Source organism: Piliocolobus tephrosceles, chromosome 16 (assembly GCF_002776525.5).
Source record: "Piliocolobus tephrosceles isolate RC106 chromosome 16, ASM277652v3, whole genome shotgun sequence".
NCBI lineage: Eukaryota > Metazoa > Chordata > Mammalia > Primates > Cercopithecidae > Piliocolobus > Piliocolobus tephrosceles.
The window spans coordinates 33,441,681-33,451,365 of record NC_045449.1 but is presented as its reverse complement, the minus strand read 5'-3'; positions in this window follow the sequence as shown (position 1 = coordinate 33,451,365).

Below are 9,685 nucleotides of genomic sequence, written 5' to 3'. Positions count from 1 at the left end.
GAGAGACAGTTTGTTATAATTTCTGTTCTTTTACATTTGCTGAGGAGTGCTTTACTTCCAATTATGTGGTCAATTTTGGAATAAGTGTGATGTGGTGCTGAGAAGAATGTATATTCTGTTGACTTGGGGTGGAGAGTTCTATAGATGTCTATTAGGTCCGCTTGGTGCAGAGATGAGTTCAATTCCTGGATATCCTTGTTAACTTTCTGTCTCGTTGATCTGTCTAATGTTGACAGTGGAGTGTTGAAGTCTCCCATTATTATTGTATGGGAGTCTAAGTCTCTTTGTAAGTCTCTAAGGACTTGCTTTATGAATCTGGGTGCTCCTGTATTGGGTGCATATATATTTAGGATAGTTAGCTCTTCCTGTTGGATTGATCCCTTTACCATTATGTAATGGCCTTCTTTGTCTCTTTTGATCTTTGATGGTTTAAAGTCTGTTTTATCAGAGACTAGGATTGCAACCCCTGCTTTTTTTTGTTCTCCATTTGCTTGGTAGATCTTCCTCCATCCCTTTATTTTGAGCCTATGTATGTCTCTGCATGTGAGATGGGTCTCCTGAAGACAGCAGACTGATGGGTCTTGACTCTTTATCCAGTTTGCCAGTCTGTGTCTTTTAATTGGAGCATTTAGTCCATTTACATTTAAGGTTAATATTGTTATGTGTGAACTTGATCCTGCCATTATGATATTAACTGGTTATTTTGCTCATTAGTTGATGCAGTTCCTTCCTAGCCTTGATGGTCTTTACATTTTGGCATGTTTTTGCAATGGCTGGTACCGGTTGTTCCTTTCCATGTTTAGGGCTTCCTTCAGGGTCTCTTGGAAGGCAGGCCTGGTGGTGACAAAATCTCTAAGCATTTGCTTATCTGTAAAGAATTTTATTTCTCCTTCACTTATGAAACTTAGTTTGGCTGGATATGAAATTCTGGGTTTAAAATTCTTTTCTTTAAGAGCGTTGAATATTGGCCCCCACTCTCTTCTGGCTTGTAGAGTTTCTGCTGAGAGATCTGCTGTCAGTCTGATGGGCTTCCCTTTGTGGGTAACCCGACCTTTCTCTCTGGCTGCCCTTAAGATTTTTTCCTTCATTTCAACTTTGGTGAATCTGGCAATTATGTGTCTTGGAGTTGCTCTTCTGGAGGAGTATCTTTGTGGCGTTCTCTGTATTTCCTGAATTTGAATGTTGGCCTGCCCTGCTAGGTTGGGGAAGTTCTCCTGGATGATATCCTGTAGAGTGTTTTCCAATTTGGTTCCATTTTCCCCCTCACTTTCAGGCACCCCAATCAGACGTAGATTTGGTCTTTTTACATAATCCCATACTTCTTGCAGGCTTTGTTCATTTCTTTTTCTTCTTTTTTCTTTTGGTTTCTCTTCTCACTTCATTTCATTCATTTGATCCTCCATCGCTGATACTCTTTCTTCCAGTTGATCGAGTCGGTTACTGAAGCTTGTGCATTTGTCATGTATTTCTTGTGTCATGGTTTTCATCTCTGTCATTTTGTTTATGACCTTCTCTGCATTAATTAGTCTAGCTGTCAATTCTTCCACTCTTTTTTCAAGATTTTTAGTTTCTTTGCGCTGGGTACGTAATTCCTCCTTTAGCTCTGAGAGGTTTGATGGACTGAAGCCTTCTTCTCTCATCTCGTCAGAATCATTCTCTGACCAGCTTTGATCTGTTGCTGGCAATGGGCTGTGCTCCTTTGCAGGAGGAGATGCGCTCTTATTTTTTGAATTTCCAGCTTTTCTGCCCTGCTTTTTCCCCATCTCTGTGGTTCTATCTGTCTCTGGTCTTTGATGATGGTGACGTACTGATGGGGTTTTGGTATAGGTGTCCTTCCTGTTTGATAGTTTTCCTTCTGACAGTCAGGACCCTCAGCTATAGGTCTGTTGGAGATTGCTTGAGGTCCACTCCAGACCCTGTTTGCCTGGGTATCAGCAGCAGAGGTTGCAGAAGATAGAATATTGCTGAACAGCGAGTGCACCTGTCTGATTCTTGCTTTGGAAGCTTCCTCTCAGGGGTGTACTCCACCCTGTGAGGTGTGGGGTGTCAGACTGCCCCTAGTGGGGGATGTCTCCCAGTTAGGCTACTCAGGGGTCAGGGACCCACTTGAGCAGGCAGACTGCCCCTTCTCAGATCTCAACCTCCGTGTTGGGAGATCCACTGCTCTCTGCAAAGCTGTCAGACAGAGTTGTTCGCGTCTGCACAGGCTTCTGCTCCTTTAGCTGAGCCCTGTCCCCAGAGGCAGAGTCTACAGAGACAGGCAGGTTTCCTTGAGCTGCTGTGAGCTCCACCCAGTTAGAGCTTCCCAGCAGCTTTATTTACCTACTTAAGCCTCAGCGATGGCGGGCGCCCCTCCCCCAGCCTCGCTGCTGCCTTGCGGTTAGATTGCCGCAGACTGCTGTGTTAGCAAGGAGGGAGGCTCCGTGGGCATGGGACCCTCCCGGCCAGGTGTGGGATATAATCTCCGGTGTGCCGGTGTTACAGCGCAGTATTGGGGTGGGAGTTACCCGATTTTCCAGGTGTTGTGTGTCTCAGTTCCCCTGGCTAGGAAAAGGGACTCCCTTCCCCCTCACGCTTCCCAGGTGAGGCGATGCCTCGCCCTGCTTCAGCTCTCGCTGGTCAGGCTGCAGCAGCTGACCCGCACGGATTGTCCGGCACTCCCGAGTGAGATGACCCCAGTACCTCAGTTGAAAATGCAGAAATCACCGGTCTTCTGTGTCGCTCGCGCTGGGAGATGGAGACTGAAGCTGTTCCTATTCGGCCATCTTGAACACCTTTATTTCTACCTTCATTTCATTATTTACCCAGTAGTCATTCAGGAGCAGGTTGTTCGGTTTCCATGTAGTTGAGTGGTTTTGAGTGAGTTTCTTAATTCTGACTTCTAATTTTTAAATTTGATTTTAATTTCATTGCACTGTGGTCTGAGAGACAGTTTGTTGTGACTTCTGTTCTTTTACATTTGCTGAGGAGTGCTTTACTTCCAATTATCTGGTCAATTTTAGAATAAGTGTGATGTGGTGCTGAGAAGAATGTATATTATGTTGATTTGGGGTGGAGAGTTCTGTAGATGTCTATTAGGTCTGCTTGGTGCAGAGCTGAGTTCAAGTCCTGGATATCCTTGTTAACCTTCTGTCTTGTTGATCTGTCTAATATTGACAGTGGGGTGTTAAAGTCTCCCATTATTATTAATTGTGTTGGAATCTAAGTCTCTTTATAAGTCTCTAAGGACTTGCTTTGTGAATCTGGTGCTTCTGTATTGGGTGCATATATATTTAGGATAGTTAGCTCTTCTTGTTGAACTGATCCCTTTACTATTATGTAATAAACTTCTTTGTCTCTTTTGATCTTTGTTGGTTTAAAGTCTGTTTTATCAGAGACTAGGATTGCAACCCCTGCTTTTTTTTTTTTTTTTTTTTTTTTTTTTTACTTTCCATTTGCTTGGTAGATCTTCCTCCATCCCTTTATTTTGAGCCTATGTGTGCACGTGAGATGGGTCTCCTGAATACAGCATACTGGTGGGTCTTGAGTCTTTATCCAATTTGCCAGTCTGTGTCTTTTAATTGGGGCATTTAGCCCATTTACATTTAAGGTTAATATTGTTATGTGTGAATTTGATCCTGTCATTATGATGTTAGCTGGTTATTTTACCCATTAGTTGTTGCAGTTTCTTCGTAGCATCCATGGTCTTTACAATTTGGCATGTTTTTGCAGTGGCTGGTACTGGTTGTACCATGTTTAGTGCTTCCTTCAGGAGCTCTTGTAAGGCAAGCCTGGTGGTGACAAAAGCTAGCATTTGCTTATCTGTAAAGGATTTTATTTCTCCTTCCCTTATGAAGCTTAGTTTGACTGGATATGAAATTCTGGGTTGAAAATTATTTTCTTTAAGAATGAGAATATTGGCTTCCACTCTCTTCTGACTTGTAGGGTTTCTGCCGAGAGATCTGCTGTTAGTCTGATGTGTTTTCCTTTGTGGGTAACCCAACCTTTCTCTCTGGCTTCATTTTTCCTTCATTTCAACCTTGGTGAATCTGACAATTATGTGTCTTGGGGTTGCTCTTCTTGAGGAGTATCTTTGTGGCATTCTCTGTATTTCCTGAATTTGAATGTTGGCCTGCCTTGTTATGCTGGGGAAGTTCTCCTGGATAATATCCTGAAGTGTGTTTTCCAGCTTGGTTCCATTTTTCCCGTCACTTTCATGTACACCATTCAAACATAGATTTGGTCTCTTCATATAGTCCCATATTTCTTGGAGGTTTTTTCGTTTCTTTTTACTCTTTTTTTCTCTCATCTTGTCTTCTTGCTTTATTTCATTAATTTGATCTTCAATCACTGATACCCTTTCTTCCACCTGATCATATAGGCTAATGAAGCTTGTGCATGAGTCACGAAGTTCTCATGCCATGGTTTTCAGCTCCATCAGGTCATTTAAGTTCTTCTCTACACTGTTTATTCTAGTTAGCCATTCATCTAACCCTTTTTCAAGGTTTTTAGTTTTCTTGTGATGGGTTAGAACATCCTCCTTTAGCTCAGTTTGTTATTACCAACCTTCTGAAGCCTACTTCTGTCAACTCGTCAAAGTCATTCTCCATCCAACTTTGTTCCATTGCTGGTGAAGAGCTGCAATCCTTTGGAGGAGAAGAAGTGCTCTGGTTTTTAGAATTTTCAGCTTTTCTGCTCTGGTTTCTCCCCATCTTTGTGGTTTTATCTACCTTTGGTCTTTGATGATGGTGACCTACAGATGGGCTTTTGGTGTGGATGTCCTTTTTGTTGATGTTGATGCTATTCCTTTCTGTTTGTTAGTCTTCCTTCTAACAGTCAGGTCCCTCAGCTGCAGGTCTGTTGGAGTTTGCTGCAAGTCCTCTCCAGACCCTGTTTTCCTGGGTATCACCAGAAGAATAGCAAATATTGCAGAACAGCAAATATTGCTGTCTGATCCTTCCTCTGGAAGCTTCATCCCAGAGGATGAAGCAATTCTCATGCCTCAGCCTCTCAAGAAGCTGGGACTACAGGGGCATGCCACCATGTGCCTGGCTAATTTTTGTATTTTGTGTAGAGACAGGGTTTCACCATGTTGCCCTGGCTGGTCTTGAACTCCTGAGTTCAACTTATCCGCCGGGGGGCCAGGCGTGGTGGCTCACGCCTATAATCCCAGCACTTTGGGAGGTCAGGAGTTCGAGACCAGCCTGGCCAACATGGTGAATCCCTGTCTCTAGTAAAAATGCAAAAATTAGCCGGGTATGGTGGCAGGTGCCTGTAATCCCAGCTACTCAGGAGGCTGAGGCAGGAGAATCGCTTGAACCCAGGAGGCAGAGGTTGCAGTGAGCCAAGATCATGTCGTTGCACTACAGCCTGGGTGACAAGAGCGAAATCCCATCTCAAAAAAAAAAAAAAAAAAAGTCATCCCCCTGCCTTGGCTTCCCAAAGTGTTGGGATTACAGGTGTGAGTCATCATGCCCAGCTTTGAAATATATTCTTGAGGGAGTACCAGGATATGCTGTTTTCCCTGATGTTCCCATCTTCAGGTCTCTTATCCTCTCTGCTCTGAATTATTGTGTTAACTAACCTAATGGGAACAGAACAAGAGCATAGCAAATATATCTTCTGTGGTGCTTTAGTGCATAGCATGAAGTATATCATAGAGGTTTCACAACCATTAGCTCACCTGATTCTCAACACAGCCTGCCAAAGTCAACGGCACAGGCGGTATTATCCTCATTTTACAAAGGAGGAAAATGAGACATAATGAGACTACAATCAAGGTCATACTGCTCTTCCCACTAGTCCATAATGCCACAGTGTGTTGTTGATAAATGTTTGTACTTTCATATTGATGTTCATCTACCTTTGTTCTCCAGAATCTCTTTATGAAAGGCATAGTCTTGGAATCTGAAAGCAAGCCTCATTATCTTACTTTTCAGGATCATCTTGTAACATTTTAATAATACTAAATGAAGACACATTAACTCGCATTAAGGAGTATGAGCTCTTTGAGGGCAGATACAGTCCTAGAGCATGATATACTTCTGGACACAGTAGGTGCTTAGTAATTTTTTTATTGGAAGAAGGAATCTTCTAAAAATAAGAACAACACATTTGTTTTAAGTAACATAGATAATTAGTGACATTAGAGTCAGAACTAGTACCCTGGTGTCATAACTTCCAATTCCAGATTCTTAATACCTTACCAACTACCTAATTACCAATCCTCAGTTTCTTGACTTCAACTCTTGTGATTTCACCTCCATTTCATCCACCCACATTGACTATACCTTAAACTTCCTCACTCACATAACCATGAGCACTAATATACCTCTCTCTGATCACCATCCTGCATCCTTCCAGCACTCATTTTATTACTCCTTCTATACCTGTTCCCTCCATTGTCTGCCAGACTATCGGCCTCCTGCAGTCTTCAAAATGAAGTCAAAACTCCATAGGAAGATATACCAGGCTTTTTGTAATCTGTTCCTACCCAACATCTCCAGCCTCATCTCCTAGTCACCCTTTGTTAACTTTATTCCTAAGAATTATTTTAAAAACAGACCATGTTGGCCAAGCACAGTGGCTCACATCTGTAATCCTAGTGCTTTGAGAGCCTGAGGCAGGAGGATCTCTTGAAGCCAGTAGTTTCAGACCAGCCTGGACAATATAATGAGACCTTTATCTGTACACACACACACACAAAAAAAATTAAAAAATATTTTTTAAAAAGTTGGGTGTGGTGGTGTACACCTATAGCCTTGGTTACTCGAGAGGCTGAGGTGGGAGAATCCCTTAGGCTAGGGGTTTGAGGGTGCAATGAGCAATGATCATGCCACTGCTCTCCAGCCTGGGTGGCAGAGCAGGACCCTGTTCTCTAAAATACAAAAACAGACCATGCTGTTTCATATCAATCACCTTTGCTAACGCTCTTCCACCTGTGCAGAGTTCCTTCCTCTTTACTTAGCAAACTACTACGCATCCTGAGAAATTCAATTGAGACATTATTCCTCTGCAAGCTTGCCATGTCTTCCTGACATGGTAAGCTTGGATTAAGTGTACCTCACCTACCTTGACCCCCAGGATGTAACTTCAACATAGAATTTTCAACACTATATTAAAGTTGTCTATTTTTGCTTGTTTTCTGTACCAGAATTATAAGTTTATACAAGGTAAGACTGTGTTTGTCACTCTTGCATCTGACACATGCCTTAAAATAGTAAGTGCCCAATTTATAGCGCTATTCAGTTCCACAAATAAACTAAATCATATTTTTTTTTTAGATGGAGTCTTGCTCTGTTGCCCAGGCTGGAATGCAGTGGTACAATCTTGGCTCACTGCAACCTCCACCTCTTGGGTTCAAGCAGTTCTTCTGTTGTAGCCTCCTGAGTAGCTGGGATTACAGGTGTGCACCACCATACCTGGCTAATTTCTGTATTTTTAGTAGAGATGGGGTTTCACTATGTTGGCAAGGCTGGTCTCAAACTCTGATCTCAGGTCATTTGCCCGCCTTGGCCTCCCAGAGTGCTGGGATTACAGGCATGAGCCACCGTGCCCGGCGAACCATGCTATCTTGAAACTGCCTGCTTTTGTTTTGGGACTGCTTCAATTTGTTATATTTTTTATTGCTGTTTTAGTATTTTAGAATACTTTACAAGTCATCTACTTTCCTTAAACATAAAGTAACTAAGACCCAGAGAGATTTAGAACTGAGACCAACATATTGATGGCAAAACAGCATATGGTTTCTAATGTGGTTTAGTTCTTATTAACTCAACTTTCTCAAGGTATTCTTAGGGAAAGGTACAATTGTAGATAACTAAAAAGTTAAGCGAATTAAAATGCTAATTAAAAAGTCACTCAGGCCGGGGGCAGTGGCTCACACCTGTAATCCCTGCACTTTGGGAGACTGAGATGGGTGGATCACTTGAAGTCAGGAGTTCAAGACCAGCCTAGCCAACATGATGAAACCCCATCTCTACTAAAAATTCAAAAAATAGCCGGGTGTGGTGGCACATACCTGTAATCTCAGCTAGTTGGGAGGCTGAGGCATGAGAATTGCTTGGAACCAGGAGGCAGAGGTTGCAGTGAGTCAAGATTGCACCATTCACTCCACCCTGGGCAACAGAGCAAAACTCTCTTAAAAAAAAAAAAAAAAAAAAAAAAAAAAGCCACTCAGTCACATTCTTTGTGACTGCATGTAACCACAGAATTTAAAATGAGAAGCAGTACTTGGTAGTGGTAATAGAATTTAATGATAATATCTTTACTTGTTTTACTGTTACCACTATGTCCAATAATTCTCCATAGAGTTGCCTTCTGATTGGCTAACATACATCCACAAACACACCTTAACAAATTTATGCAATTGGCAGCATTTTTAAAGGAAATTAATATAATTGTTGGTGTGATATACCTTTTTTTCTCTTTTTTTAAAATTATACTTGAAGTTCTGGGATACACGTGCAGAACGTGCAGCTTTGTTACACAGGTATACACATGCCATGGTGGTTTGCTGCACCCATCAACCCGTCATCTACATTAGGTATTTCTCCTAATGCTATCCCTCCCCTAGTCCCTCACCCCATGACAGGCCCCAGTGTGTGATGTTCCCCTCCCTGTGTCCATGTATTCTCATTGTTCAACACCCACTTATGAGTGAGAACATGCGGTGTTTGGTTTTCTGTTCCTGTGTTAGTTTGCTGAGAATGATGGTTTCCAGCTTCATCCATGTCCCTGCAAAGGACATGAACTCATCCTTTTTTATGGTTGCAGAGTATTCCATGGTGTATATGTGCCACATTTTCTTTATCCAGTCTATCATTGATGGGCGTCTGGGTTGGTTCCAAGTCTTTGCTATTGTGAATAGTGCTGCAATAAACATCCATGTGCATGTGTCTTTATAGTAGAATGATTTATAATCTTTTGGGTATATACCCAGTAATGGGATTGCTGGGTCAAATAGTATTTCTGGTTCTAGATCCTTGAGGAATCACTACACTGTCTTCCACAATGATTGAACTAATTTATACTCCCACCAACAGTGTAAAAGTATTCCTATTTCTCCATATCCTCTCCAGCATCTGTTGTTTCTTGACTTTTTAATGATAGCTATTCTATCTGGTGTGAGATAGTATCTCATTGTGGTTTTGATTTTGTTGTTGTTGTTGTTGTTTGATGGAGTCTAGCTCCGTCACCCAGGCTGGAGTGCACTGGTGTGATCTTGGCTCACTGCAAGCTCCCCTTCCCGGGTTCATGCCATTCTCCTGCCTCAGCCTTCCAAGTAGCTGGGACTACAGGCACCCACCACCACGCCCGGCTAATTTTTTGTATTTTTAGTAGAGATGGGGTTTCACCATGTTAGCCAGGATGGTCTCGATCTCCTGACCTCGTGATCTGCCCGCCTTGGCCTCCCAAAGTGCTGGGATTACAGCCATGAGCCACCGCACCCGGCCTGATTTGCATTTCTCTAACAACCGGTGATGATGAGCTTTTTTTCATATGTTTGTTGGCCACATAAATGTCTTCTTTTGAGAAGAGTCTGTTCACATCCTTTGCCCACTTTTTGATGGGGTTGTTTTTTTCTTGTAAATTTGTTTAAGTTTCTTGTAGATTCTGGATATTAGCCCTTTGTCTGATGGATAGACTGCAAAAATTTTCTCCCATTCTGTAGGTCACCTGTTCACTCTGGTGAGTTTCTTTTGCT